This window comes from Drosophila melanogaster, chromosome 3L (assembly GCF_000001215.4).
Source record: "Drosophila melanogaster chromosome 3L".
NCBI lineage: Eukaryota > Metazoa > Arthropoda > Insecta > Diptera > Drosophilidae > Drosophila > Drosophila melanogaster.
In genome coordinates, this window is record NT_037436.4 from 17,279,423 (window position 1) to 17,295,083 (window position 15,661).

Consider the following 15,661-nt stretch of genomic DNA (forward strand, 5'->3'; position numbering starts at 1 on the left):
CACGCCCAACTCTAGACGGCCTCCCAATTCCATCTAGCCGGGTCGTTAATCATTGTTTTCGACATTTGCCTGCTCGTCAATTGCCTTTATTGTCATGGTGATGGATCTGAGGACGCCGGAATGCTGCGCCGCTTGTCTTAATGCGGCACTTAAGCCAGCAAATATGTATATCGAAAACGTTTCCTGGCCCCGCTCTGGGCCAATTGTTATTCAGAAACCATTAGCCATAAAATGCAGCACAAGGCAGAAGAAAATTAGCCGGGGCACTCGAAAATACGAGCCTAATTTATGGCAATGCAGCAGCGATTTCTCGGACAGGCCATGGGCATAATTAGTTTTCGAACTTTAAAGTTATGAGTGGGGTCCGCTATCTTTATGGCCCGACAGGCCAGGCTTCCAGGTTGCCACGTTTGCCAGGTTGCCAGGCGGAGAATCCACCATTGATTTTGTCCGTTTGTCTGGCGGGGAGAGGTGGTAGGGAGGGACGAGGCTGCCAGGAAGCCATGTGGCTTTCCGCATATAAAGACATTTTTCTGCTGACCGTGTAGGTGCAGGGAATTGGAAAGCCCGCCTGCAGCAGCGACAACCTGACGCCACGGAAAATTCTGCAGACGCGGACAAAAGTTGGCCAAGTTGCGACAGTGTCGCCAGTGTGGCGCCTACACACCCACCAACCAGCAGCCATTGCAGCCATTGTGCCCACTCTATAACTCTTAATAATCTTATGAGGCATTACCTAGACTACCGAACACAGCCCGCTTAATAGAGCCATTTCCATTTGTGAGCCGCACTTTGTTTTTGCCGAAAGTTTTCGCTAGGCAGCCGAAAGTTTGCTCGCATCCACATCAAATTTTCATGCGCATTGTAAACATTTTCTAATTGAGTTGAAAAATACATAACGCCGCTGCTCCAAATTGTTATTGTTTGTGTGAAAATAATGATGGGGGCTGCTGCGAATGTTTGCCTTAGCCATTAAGGACTTGAGATGTTCCCCGAAGCTGAGCAAACAGGGCGCAAATGGAGAGGACGGGCTGGAAAAACACTCGCAAGCCAAAGCACACAAATTAATTTTAGCTGGGAAACAATTTAAAGTCTTTCAGCTGAATGACTAACTGAGTGCCTGACTGACTGACTGACTGACTAACTGACTGACTGCATCAACAATAAGTGCGGAAATTGCAGCAGACGATGCCACTCGACACTTGCCTTAGTGCTCACAGCTCGACTCTTAGTCCCGAGTCCTTAGTCCTGAGTCCTGAGTCCTGAGTCCTCGTTGTGCAATTAGGTGAACGGCGGCGGGCAGGAGGTTTATGGCCTGCCGAAACAGAAGCGGAAGTTCCACGGCACAGGAAGTGCAGCAAAGGCGATGAAGGACCTTTCTCTGCTACTTCGTTACTCGGCTGCTTGCTAAGCAAAATCAATACATAAAGCATGCGCCACGTTGTCCCCAACATGTGTCGAACGTGTCCTTATCTGCCACTCTCCCGCTCTCCCGCTATCCCACATCCCACCTCTCGTCCTTGTCGTTTGCCGTTTGCCACCTTAATTGGCTGTGGCCAGGCAAACGCAGCACGATGGAGCAGAGCCCCACAAAAATAATGAATGTCAACAAATTGTGACAAGAAATCAAAATTTCTGAAGACTATGGCAAGTGACAGCGATGTGGACAGCGCATAAACCGAAAAATGAAAAAGACGCAGGACACAGGAAGCGGATGCGAAAGGTGCGCAGGGAAAATACCCTGTGTGGGAAAATATTTTAATTAAAATGGAATATTAAAATGTATGCCAATATATTGCCAACTATATTTGTAATAAATCTTAAAGCTTTTGGCGATTTTATGCAGAATATTCATGGCTTTTAGAACATTTCTTATTGGTTCTGAAATACAGCCTAAGTCCTTAGTCAGTTTTTGAATATGAGAGCTAAACACAATAAATTGTCATATTTGGTAGCTTTCATCCATTGAACATTTATTTGCATTTTCCTTCGTTGAGCAAAGATTTTTAAAAGCATTTGCCAGCGCCTGATATACTTCATACTTCATACCACACACTCCGCGCCCACAATGGACTGTGAAATTTCAGCCCATCCCCTCCGACGCTTCGTTATAGTAACGAGCTGTGCCGAATTTATGAAGATATTTGATTTGAATTTTAAACAGCGGCTCTGGCCCGGCCAAAAGAGCTTAACAATGACAGGCAGGCAACAAGGTGGCGGCATGACTTCGCCGAGGGGAATGGCAAATGAGGCTGAATGTTAGTGGGTTGGTGGGGCTTAAATTACGCAAATAAATAGGAAACAAAAAATGTCCTCGGGCCTTGGCGAAGAGGAGGGGAACTTTCGGCTGTTGCTGCTGCTGGTCGAAAGGTAACAAGATTATCTGTGTCAAGACAATTATTTCCGCCGCATCAGCAGCGACGTTCTGTTTGGCCAGCAATCGTGCGTGCGGCAGCGTGGAATGCCAAATGCTAATGGCAACGGCCTGGTGCCGAAGTGGAAGTGCTGCTAAATTCGGTTAGGGGATGCCCCCTAATGCGGCAATGAGGATATAGCAGCCGCATTTACATGATTGCCGCATTGCGTTTCCGGTCGCCTCTCTGCGCAATTGTCATGCAGGCCGCTCGATTTAAGTAATTCGCAATTGAGTGACACAAATGCGGCTTGGGCTCACAATGCCAGGACTTTTCTCGGGCTTCTGTAAATTAATTAATTTCTTGGGCACAATTTGTAGATCTCTTTTTTGAGCAGGACAATTTCACGGAAACTCAAATACTTTAAACTCTGATTTCCCAATGTCCTTTTTTAAACGAGTCATCTAGCATTTAAGTGAAGCACTGAACATATATTATTAAAACAAAATTGTTAAGAACATTTAAGATGAATTTGTACAGCGAAAGTTATGTTAAATCCCGCTTAAAGTTATTTGAAAATCCAATAAGTTTTAAATGTATTTTTCCTAAAAACCTCTGAATGGTTAGGTAGCTCGTGTACTCACTGTGTACTTCGTTAGATCGTCTTTTGCAACTACTTATCATTCAATCCATCGCTCATCTATGTACATTCGCTGCTTCCTATCTCCCCCAGAGCTTTGCACTGCGACCCCACACATTATCATTCACAACTCATCCGATTGTCATTGTCTATGTCTTCCTGGCATCAGTGGGGCAGGAGCTGAAGTGAAATCAGGACTCGAGGAGGAGCAGGACTAAAAGTGCTGGAATGGAAGCTGCATCTCCATCCTCCAACCCTCGGCATCGCCATCTCAACGCGGCTTACGATTTTGCGCTTGCATTCATTTTTAAAAGACCTAGGACCCAGGGGCATGCTTATGCAGGTATGCAGGATGGAGAATGCAGGATACAGGGATACTCTCCATTGTCTGCAGGACAGCGGCAACAACCTCCGAATCGTGTTCCATCTCTCCATCTTCATCTCGTCATGCGCTAATGGCACAAGGTGAGTACCAACCGACCGTGTACTCTGCTGGGCGCCAAAAGTGTTAAAAAAGTGACTTTTAATGGGTTTAAATCAAGTAAAAGTTGTTGAAACTTGACTTGATTTGAGCGATTCCCCATTCCGCGCACCGCCCCGGGTTGTCGCAACGGAATCCATAGCATCTACGGTTGGTCGCCTGCCATTTTATGATGCTCCGCTGCTGATGCTCTCAATGCGACCGTAAAAAGTTTAAGCTGCCCGAGATCAGCTCAAGTAGCTTACTGCCACTCGGCCCAAGTTCGCTATCCTAGGATGCTGCAGGATGCGAAGGATGCCACTTGATGGCGCTACTCGTTAGGTAATTTGGATTTGATTGGGGTTTTGGGTGCATTTCGTGCTGCATTTGTTTCAATGACAAGCATCCAGGAAAATCAAAGCTGTGGACTCTGCAAAGTTTCTTGGCTGATTTAGTGGCTTTACCGCGAAAGTTGATGGAGCATATTAAGTGAAATAGAAGAAAATATAGCTATAACTGATGACTTTCATTATTGAATACATAATAAGCCATATGAAAAATCAAATACTGAAAAGCTTAACGAGAAGTATTGGTTTTAAAAAATATAAACTAATGAGAAAATTAAGCTGGGGTACATTTGGATACACTTTATAGTTTAATGACAGAATATTTGGTGACATCTCAATGACCTAGTTAGTTCCTTGTCAGTAAAGTCAGAAGGTCAATTAGTTACAGTACATAAAAAACAAATCCCAGATTTTGCTTAAATGCACACACGTTCAGCAAGCATCCTTGCAGATAGCAAGATAGTTTTTCAACTGCTCACTTAAAAGGACAATTATAGTCTGACAGCGGCCAAGGAGACACTGCAATTTTAACTCGTATTTTATGATTCAATTTGGGTCTTGGACGTTTCTTATCCCCCTTAAATGTCACGTAGTGCCCCACACACGCATCCAGCATATAAATATGATATACATATATGTACATACGAGTCTGTATCTTATAGATATCCAGGCAAGCCAGCCAGACCACCAGCTTCCACGCAACTTCCAGTTAAGATTTTTATTACTTTATTTTATGCTCGTTCTGCTGCGGTTTCGGTGGCCCCGAGTTCGTAGAGTCCTGTGTTTTTGGGTGGGGTTTTCGGTTTCTGGGGTGTGAATATGTGGATCCCTAAGCCAGGCAATGAGACTCTAATGCGCGTAAAACTAATACAAATGCGTTTCTTATCCGGCACCACCCAACGCCCGCTTTTGGCCAGGCCAAATTGCTTGTACTTTGCCACAAGTGACGGCTTATGCGGCAATATACATAAGTAATATTGCGTACCATGGGCGTTGTCTGGCCTTGGGTGGCGAATGAGGCGTTAGATCTATGGTAAAAAAGGTGGCGTAGTGGGTGGTTGTTGGGGCAGCTTAACTAAATAACCGTTTGATGCGACTGCAAACGTTTTACGTTCTCATCACATTAATGCGAACACTTTCAGCCAAATGTCCATAAAGCGAAGCCAAAGCATTCAGTCTAATCCCCAGTTGAGATACTCAAAAGAAAAAAAGAACAGTGCATAAAATTGCCTGCACTTCGATCAAGTAATCAAATATATACGAATTTAACTAAATGTAGTAGTGTAGTATGTAGAAATAAAAAAAAAATTAAGATTAAATTCGATTTGTTTTGAAGTAACCAAGTCTAATAAAAATAGACAAAATGGAATTATAGTCTTGTAAAATTACCTTCAATAAATTTGTGGTCCTCCTATTTATTAAATGAATAAAGCTATCAAAGTAAATTATATTTAACTGCATTCTGAAAACCGTAATTAAAACCTAAACACATCAAAGCTGCCTTAACTACTCATATTTTCTAAAAGAAACCACGTCAAAGTCCAATTAAATTCGTTTAAAAGCAAGAAAGTCACAATTAATTTTAAATTATTCCAGTCAAAGAATATGGAAATATGCAAAAATGTAAATCGCCTCTTTCAGCCATACGAATCTGGCAGCTTAAACCATTTTAGCAGAGTAATTGAATTAAATGCAAACGATTCCAACGACATAGAATTTTATAATTTACTTCAAACAAAATCCAATTTGGTCTGCCATAATTTACTTACAATATTTCTAGTTTTTTTGTAAACGTTTGATAAGCGTTTTTGTCCTTTAAATTCTATTATATATTCATGCACATATGTAAACTGTATGAAAATGTCATGAACTCAAATTAGTTTCATAAACTCTGTGGCGATCATAAAACCGATGTCAGCTGCAGACACTGTTTTATTTAAATTTAAATTCGTATTACCTTTTTTTTGCGATTGCTGGCTACATAATTGCCCGAGCATTACCAGAAAGTGCAATTCAATTAAAATTGCTGATGAAAAAATGTTGGCACATCGAACTTCAAATGGCACTCGGCGTGCAAAGCATATACATATATTTTTATTACCTCTTCACATTTCGCAAGTCCTTTTTTTTCGATGTGGACAATTTTAACTTTTGACTGCAATGTCGTATGAATTTTTGTGTGAAAAATGAGGCAAACTGTTCGCTATAAGGGAAAATAAACTAGTCAATTTGATATATGACCGTATCGTGTCATGGCCGTGAATGGTGTATTACAGTGTACCATGGGCCATGACGAACCAATTAAATCAACGTCTGATTGCAAAATGAATGACTTGTAAAAATTGTCCCCGCCCCCTTGGGAAGAAAGTATCAAATTGCGAGCGTTTTCCTCTTCGTCCTGGCTTCCTAGTTCCCTCAACTGAATCTGCAGTTATAGTAAATGGTCTATTGATTCGCCATGCTTACACACACTCTCGTATGTCCCGGCAAGGACTCGAAGGATGTCCCCAAGTTTGGCTGCCAAAGTTAGTTGGGCCTTCGGGTGGCGAATCAATAAGAAGGCAGCACACAAATGGCAACAGATTAGATGGCATTCTTTGTGTGTTCGGGGGTAGTTAAATTAATTCCATGCAAAACTTATCCTTTGTACATTAGGGTCGCTTTGACCAAGTCGGGGGAGTTATTAGGGAATTACTGGGAATTGTTGTGGTATTCTCCACACAGGACCGCCTTTTCGTTGCCCGAAAATTGTTTCAATTAATTGTCATTGTTGGTTGCTGCCTTGTGATTTGAGAAAATCTCTAGCAAATTAATGCAAATCATATACGAGAGCCTGGGCTTTTGGTTCTAAGATTATACATTAAGTGCCGAAGCAAATCGCCGAACATAGATGAGAAATCAAACAGTGAGAAGGCAACAAAAGAAAAGCCTCAAATACCGGACATAAAAACTTGTCACTCGAAAAACTTTACTGCCAATCCGTGTAAGTCTGTCTGCATGAGTTGAGTTCTTTGGTTTCATACAACAATGGTTTGGTGTTGTAGATGAAATAAATAAGTATAATAGACTCCACAGATCATTTGAAAGCAACTAGTAACTGATTGTTTGAATTAATATTATACGCAATATGGTAATTTAAATTCATTAATATATAAAGTATAAATTATCTCATTAAGTACTTAGATTTTTTCCTAATTCTTGTGCCCCTTCTGAGTGCCATACTCCCCATTTATTCGAAGGGTATCTGTTGGAGGACGAGAATGACTTCAAGCGCTTTCCAAACAGCTTAACATGCCGTTGTCACACACGCGAGGACTAGCCAAAGCCGAAAATAAAATCCTGTGCAGCTGTCGGAGGTCCTTCCAACTCCCAGACCCACTGCCTAGGCCCCAACCCGAAAACCGACCCCCACACCCATCAGCCCCTTTTCAGCATCCGCACTTCGTGGGTTGTCCTTCGCATAAAGCGCTTACCCTGTGTGGCAGATTGATTTGTGGTCGGGTTCATGCCAAATTTAACTTTAATAGTTTTTACTGGATTTACTTTTAATTAATTTTGTGGAGTCCGTACGTTCACGTCCACTTCCATTTCCACGTCGTGCTGCCCGTTTTCATTTTCCCCGAGCCGGGTTTCAGTTACGAGCCAGTTCATTTGTAACGGGCCAAGTAAGGAGCGGGCCAAGGATCGGGTAGTCCTGGCTGAAAGTCCTGCTTGCTGCAGCGTTTATCGTGCCCGCGTAAAGCGCAATTAATTTCGTGTCTGTTTTGAGCAGCAGTGCCACGCCCCCTTGCTGCCGTTGCGCCTCCTTTAGCGAGGCCCACAGTCGCCGCCATTAATTATGAGATAAAACACTAAAATGTATCAAGTTGTTGCCTTGTTGTTGTGCCTCTGTGCAAGTGACAAAGTTGCCTCCACAAATTTACGTCTGGGAATTTAATTTCCACCCCCACAGCCGCCTTGTTTTTCCGTTATCAGTTACCATTTTTAGTGTTTTGCCAATGCAGAAAGTTCGCCAAAGTTCTAACCAAGAATTATTCTTGTCTTTTTAGATTCCCAAAAAAGATGAAAGCATATGTGGCTGCATGAAGTGGTAAGTATTTAATTGAAGCGGGAAAGTTGAATAAGTTTGGGATCCGCGACATGTGATTCGGAATTTTAATTCTCCACTAATATTTCGTTTTCAATTTGCCTAAGAAATCCATAATGCAAAATTGACAATAGAAATTTCACGAAGGCATGATTATCTACGGAAAATCTTAAAGGCAAAAGCATTCAATTAGAAGGTCAGGAATACCAGAATACAATAGATTTCATTCCGGCATTGTAGGCAAAATTTTGCGGGCATGAATTCGGACGGATTTCTCTTAAACGTTGCAAATCCTCGTTAGGGGCAATTGCACATCACCTGTGCGAATTATTTCAAAACAATGAGGATGACAAAACAATTAACTTTTAAGGAGTCATTAATTAATCGCTTACCATCGCATTCAATTTGATTTCTATATATGCCATCTTCAATTTGGGGAACACATGTCGTTGGCATTTGCAAATCAAATCCCTTGGGCATACAATCAAATCAGCCCTGATGATGATGATGATGGTGGTGGTGGCGATGGTGATGGTGATGCCAACAAAGACGACGACAACTTCCTCCTTTCTGGAGACGCTTTAAGTTGCTTAAGAAGAATCTTATGCAGAGGGATTTTGGTGGTTTCCGCATGCATTGAATTGCAGATTCTCGGGACTGTTTTAAATGCAGCCCACGCAAACAGAATCCTTGGGGCCACAAAAAAAAAAAAAAAAAAAAAAAAAATAGAGAAGAAAGTGGAGAAAATAAGACCAGGGGCTGATAAGGTGGTGGAGCAGCTCAAAAGTCGGTGGCAAAAGTATTCAGAAAGAAGTGCAGCTGCAAAAAAGTTTACATTTCCAGATGCCATTTTACTTTACTTTGCCGTTCGGCTTACATGACCGTGCGAAATGTACCTTCCCCTTGGAGGTTTTGTGGGTGGTGGTGGTCTTTGGGCCGTGTCCTTGTGTATTTTTGTGACTTTTGGCGCCGCCTGCAAAGACAACATCGTCGGAGAGTTAAGCAACTTACTTAAGCGAGGGGAAATGTCTGGGAAAATGGGGTGTGGGAAAGCCGCTTTCAGGAAATTGTTGCATTTCGGTTTTGTATGTTGCCGTTGCGAGCCGAAATACACTTGACTTGACTTTTGCCCGCAAAACGCAACGCAAGCGAGGGGAGTGGTGGTGTGGAAAGCCGGAAAAACAGGAAAAAACAAAGCAAAGATGGTGGCAAAAAATCGAGGCCAAAATGTAACGAGACACAAGACCCCGCCCACTCGCTTTTCCACTCCCTTTTGTACGAGAATATACACATATATATATGTATGCGGGAGCTGCGGCTGTGGCACGTATTTGTTTTAATAAAAGTTTTGCAGCAAAACTTAATGAAATGTTGGCAGGCCTCAGCCACAGTCTCAGTCTCAGTCAGCCATCCTGCTACAAGGACCTCCATTTCGGGCCTAGCTTGTTTCCCAGACAGGCCCAAGACATGAACATGTTCCGACTGCGACTGCTGCAAAGTTATGTGTGTGCAAATGGGGGAACAGGGACAGGTCCTGCCAGGACCTCAAAGGATGTTGTTGATATTTACGCTCTAGGAATTCGGTAGAATGCCTTTCAATTAAAACAAGTGTGCAATAATTCAAATGTATGCCTTGCGGTTAAAAAAGAGCTAAGCCATGCTGAACTGAGCTGAGTTGAGCGAGAGCTTTGCAAATTATACGATCCGTTCTCGATAATTGACAGTGCCCACGTCTTAATGTCTGAGTGCCACTTTGCCAGCTTTGACACTTTTTGTGGCTTACAGAAAATTCCACAAAAAAAAAAGAAAATCAACATATACGCAGAGCAAAAAAGAAACGCATTACACAAACATGACCGAAACCAAAGACAGCTTGTTAATTGGAAAGTTTTATGCAATTATAAAACTTTTTTCATTATTCCCTGGTGTTTTTTTCGTGTGTCCTGTTGATATTTTGTCGCTACGAAAGCATACAATTCGGTCCAACCTGCAAATGGAAGTAGAAGTACTGAAACCAAACCAAAGGTGGCCAAAACGATCCGGTAGGAACTGTAACTGAGACGTACCCAACTCATGTATGACCAAAGTTAAAATGAAAATGCACAGCGGCAGGAAAGGATGGCTAGATGGCTAGATGGCTAGATGGCTGGATAGATGAGTGGATGGGATGATGTCCTTGCACACATACACACGATGGATGCTGGCGAGTCACAAAAACGGCAAAATGTCAGTGCCAGCAGGGCAGCGTGGGCAACATGTCGCATGAGTGTTTTGTGCTAACTGCAAACGCAAAATTAATTTCATTTTGAAAAGTCCGCCCCCGTCCCCAAAGTGACAATTGCATGAGTTGGCAAAGTGTTTAGCATGAATTTCATTAAAGGCCAGCGGCCAACGGCCAACAATTTAAGTAACTTTAAGGGGGGGGGGACAGGGCGCGGAAAGAGGAGGAGGATTCCCCTTCCGCAAAACCCAAAGGCCGGCCCAAATGAATATGTAAGCGGTCCCACTTGGCCATTTACGTGTACAATTGATGTGGTTTGATTTCGTTAGGGGCATTGCCAACTACATACTACATAAACACAATAACAAGCAGAAGGAAGAAGGCAGGAGGAGTCGGCCCATTCAAGTCGACATCGCCCGACTAAAAGCCGTCCCAAATGGCCTCCGGCGGAGTTTGCAGGCCAAGTATCCAGTCAGACAAATGAAACGAATGAATAAATGAGGCCAGAGGCCCAGGACAGTTCGATTCGTATTCCCTTTACCTTCCCTTCCCTTCCCTTTCCGTTCCTTTCCTTTCGATTCCATTTCATTCCATACCGATTGCGATTGCTACTTCGCTGACAGTCAATTCAACGGAGAGGAGCATGTGCACATAATAGCTGCTAAGCAACTGCACTCGAGTGTCTTTGTATGTGTGCTACGTATTTGTATCTGGTTGGCTGCGTATCTGTATCTTTGTATCCATATCCTTCAGCTCGCCGTCCGTGCCATGTCCCAGTTGGCATGTCAGCCACTCGTTGGGCCGCGTTCTTCATTTAAATGGTTTTGAAATTGATTTCATTTGATCGCAAATTATAATATTTTACTCTGGCATATACTCACGACAAGTGGTATGTCCTATATGCGAACACTGTAAAAATATTTCATATAAAGCCATAAAATAATTGCTACAAGCGATATTCGAATTTAATATTAGACAACAACTGCTGTGTAATAAAAGGTGCAACTTTATCTGCCATTATTTTTTCTTAGTGCAAAATCAATCTAGAATACAAGTACAATTCATGCTTATTAGTATCTGTTTGGCTTTAAGTCGAACCCAAAACTTGATGGATTCGCTGGGTCGTGATTGTTGTTAGCATGTTTATTATTATGGGCCAGTCGAGAAGCCCAGCCGGAAGTCTCGAATGGAACACAAAATGCCGTCCAATCGGGAGCCATAACTGAGACCCAAGAGTGCGTAACGGAAGTGCCTCGTCCAAAGGATGCGGAGGATGTGGAAGATGTGAAGGATGCGGCGGAGAATACTGCCCTTTGTGTTTGCAGTCGGGCAAATATAATAAATAACTTTTTGCTACTTTTCGTATTTGGACAATGCTCGACATGGGTCCTGTTCCTCCGCTTTAAACTTTGTCTCTCTAATGGCATTTCGATTGCCTCTCGGCTACTTTTCTGCACTCATCCGAATGCGAACGGAAAATCAATATACTATATACTACTTTGTGCAGTGTGTTTGTGTGTGTGTGTGTGTGTGATGGGCGGACCGCAAATGGCAATCAGTTGGATGGCCACCATTTGTCATGTCACGGGCGGGGCCTAATTTATCAATAATTATACTTTACAAACATTAAATGCGACCATTGTGCGAAATCAATCCGGATGTGGTCGGACAAACACACTCCGCAATCTATTAATAGATAATCTTTTTTGCCCGAACGCTCGCTGGCATGTCATTAATTACACCCCGATCCCAGATCCATTCACCTTTCGCAACGGGCGGGAAAAAAAACCCCTCGGGACGAGTCCAAAAGGCCCCAGTCTTATCGCGTGGCAAACTTTTGCTTCATTTTTTTGCGGCCGTATTTTCATTAAATGGATTTCAATTATGTTCAACACACAGCCGAAGGGTGGGGACATGGAGAAGGGGAGGACTTCCTTCTGATGGCTGGCGAACTTATTGCATAAAAATTTACAAAAGCAGTTAAAATAAAAGGGAAAAGGGAACGAGGGAAACGAACAATTTTTAAAATGAATTCATTAAAAGTAAAAATCAGCGATGGCCAGAGAAGAGAAATCACAGCGCAAACAAGACAAGACAGGACTCTCCACTCCAGATTCCTTTGATATTAAATGCCGGACGCAACCTGCTTAACCCACAGCCCTTAACCCTTTGCTGACGCGCTTCGTCGCGCTGACTGCACTTTATTTGGCAACTTAATCGCCTACGGGGCCGCAATTTAACTGGAATTTCCTGCCCTCATCAGGATAAATTGTCGTGTTTTATTAAATTTCATCGCATTAGGGTTAGGCAGATGTTTCGTGTCCTTTTTTTTGCTCATCCGGGGTGATAATTCTCATGTCAGCAAGGCCTCAAAAATAAAGCCTTTTCCTTCGATCATGGATTTTCTTTTTCATTATTAAATAAGTCGGAAAAGATATGATTATTTATTAAGTCATATTCAGTTATCAACTCTTTAATGTAGGAGACGAGCCTTAAAATGTTGGCCGTGCACTGCGCAATAATTGTGGATGGCGCGACCAAAAGGGATTTAAGCATTTTTAAGTGTTTTGCAGCCGTAAAATGTTTATTTAGCATTTAAAAAAGTATTTGCTGCGGGGCACGTTTATGGGACGTTAAAAAAGGGCATCATCAGGGGCAGGAGCAGCAGCAGCAGTGGCAGGCATCTGCGGCCTTGTCAGAATCATGCCCCATGAGCCGCGGGAGCAAACAGACAAACAAAGTGGCTGAAATTTATTTAAAAACCCATTTAACAGGCTGGCCCAGTGGGAGGCCTTCGAGGCGATGGCGATGGCGATGGCGATGCCCTAAGCCCACATCAAACAAAAAGCGGAAAAATCGGAGCCGGGGACGGAAACTGTCGCCAGGGGGCGCCACATCAAATGGTCAATTAAATTTCTGGGCATTTCATCAATGTCGCCATTGTCAGAATTTCTGGGAAACGCATTTTTTATTTAAACGAACAATTTGTTATATTGTTGCGGTACGTGGGTAATATGGGGATTATTTAAACGCTAATGATCTTGATGTTTCTTAAGCAGAATTCAGCACCATTTCCGCAATTTGAATATGTTTACTGTAATTGTATACAATGTGTTAAATGGAAAGTTCTGCATATCTTAAATATTTTCTTGCTGAATTTCATCTAGATATTTTTTGACAGCATTGTCAACTTATAAATGTTTTTGTTTTGGCAGCGGCATTATTCCATGCATTTAGTTTATTTAATTAAATTAACTAAATTGGCCACTTAAAAAACCTATCATTTTAATACTTAGATAATTACTGCGTCTTGTTATATCCTCACGTCTCATTAACCCTACGTTAGTATTAAGAAATTCTTGGGTATTACTTAACTGGAGTACAGTATTGGTATTTAACTAAAACCCCCATCAAAACGATTGCGAATCTAATGCTAATGCAGCCAACGTCATTAGGATGCGGTTTAATGGTATTCTTTTGCGGCGTTGCCTTGGTGGGAACAATTTTCGCTTCAAAACTGGGAAATCGGTGAGTTCACAGCCAGATGCCCTGCATCCCTTGTGGAAATTATTTTAATTTTTCACGCAACCGAAAAGCGGAAATTCCAATTAAAACGCATCAGCGCATTGAGATACTCCGCATTCGGCATCTGCATCCGCATACGCATCCGCATTTCGTATCCGAATCCGAAAGAGAAACAGAATCAGAATCAGAGTCAGGATCCGAATCCAAAGGCAAACAAGGATGGCGTTGAGCAGTTTTTTCTGACTGATTTTCCATTTATTTGCGTAAATTAAAAAAAAAAAAAAATGGAGCAGGAACGGGACGAAATCCTGGCACGCACTCACACATACGTGGAGTGCAGGACTCGCGGCTCCAAAATAAATAAACTGAGATAAAGTGAGACGAAAGCGAAACGAAAATAATAATGTGCATATGTAAATAACACAGGCGTAGCCAACAACAAGGATGTCAGCGTAATTGGACACGCGCGCTGGGAAATGCGGAGAATGGGTAAAATTGCGAGGTGGTTTTGGGGAAAATGTCGCTGATTGCCGTCCCGTCCATCAGAGCGTGTGCTTACTGTAAATAGACAAAGTGGCGGCCGCACAGGACACGGACTCCAACTCGAACCCGGACCCGTTTCGCAAAGGGGCCAAAATGACATCACAATTTCTTATTATGCCGCTGTCATATGTGTTTAATTTGTGCCGCCCAAATGAATTTCCGATTTTGGTGAATTCAATTAAATTGAATTTCAATTAAATCGCCGTAGTATAGTATGTGACATCAGAGTAGTAGTCATTCACATGGCCAGCGATACCCATATCTCTGCATCTCTGCTATCTTTTCATATGTCATGTCCTGCTGCTGGTATTGTTTGCGCTGAGCAATAAACAACATTTCGTTGACTTTGGCATTTAAAATTTTATGCGCAATTAGGAGTGCAAGATGAATGTGTTGAATGGCTGCCGGCGCAGTAATTACAAACTCTGCACACGTGACGCACCACGCATAATGAAAACCCAAATGAAATGGCAATCTGCAAGCAGCAAAACAAGCGAAATTATTTTGCTGATTTACCAAAGACAAACATAATTGAATTACGGCAAGAGCGCACACGGACATGGTTATGAACACGTACACGTATACGGACAAGGACTACGGTGCGTCTACGTAACGTGCTCCTTAGTGTTTGTGTGCACTCAAACAATGCGCATTAAATTGCCAATTATTTGCTGTTGCTCCTGATCGCATTTATACGTTTTTATTGATCCACTTTGAGTGGCGCAAATGGGAATGCACAACTCCTACTTCACACACACACGCACACATTCGAATATAGTACACACTCAATCCACAAACCCATGCATGGGTCATTCCCAGTGGGAATTTCCCACTGCAGTACAAATTAGAATTGCCAGGATAATTGCCAGATGCGATTAATCCTGATTCGATTATAAATGCAAAAACAATGCAGATCGGGAGGAGGATAAATAAACAGGATGCTGAACATTCAAGTATCCGGTAAATGGCTTAAGCATATTTAAGATACGGATACGTCAAGATTTGCAATTAGTTTCATATTTAAGCCTAACCAGCAGATAAAGTCAAAGTCTCAATAAGCGCTTAACTAAACTGCATTGCCTTTTCACGTTTATTAAACCTTATTTTATCCCCTTACGTTGTTACAAAATGCATTAGATTTATTTTTTGTTATGTTACATTTTTATATGCAACACTTTATTTTATTCGAGCTCAGCTTCGGCCGAAAATATCAACAATATTATTTCCATGCCCAAACAAGTTTTTAATAAGTTTGTGATTTGTGGATGGGCAAAAACTAATCTTCGATGCCAACGCATAAAAGCCATAAATTTAAGGGAAAAAATGGCGAATGGCCGCAGGTCGGGTTGGCATAAAAAATGGCCCCAAGCCCACCGATTTTCGATACCCTCAACCCGCCGGCTCACTTGAGCGATGGCCGGCGGACATGATTTGGATTCGGATTTGGGCTCGGATACATATAAAAACAAACAAGAGGAAATGGG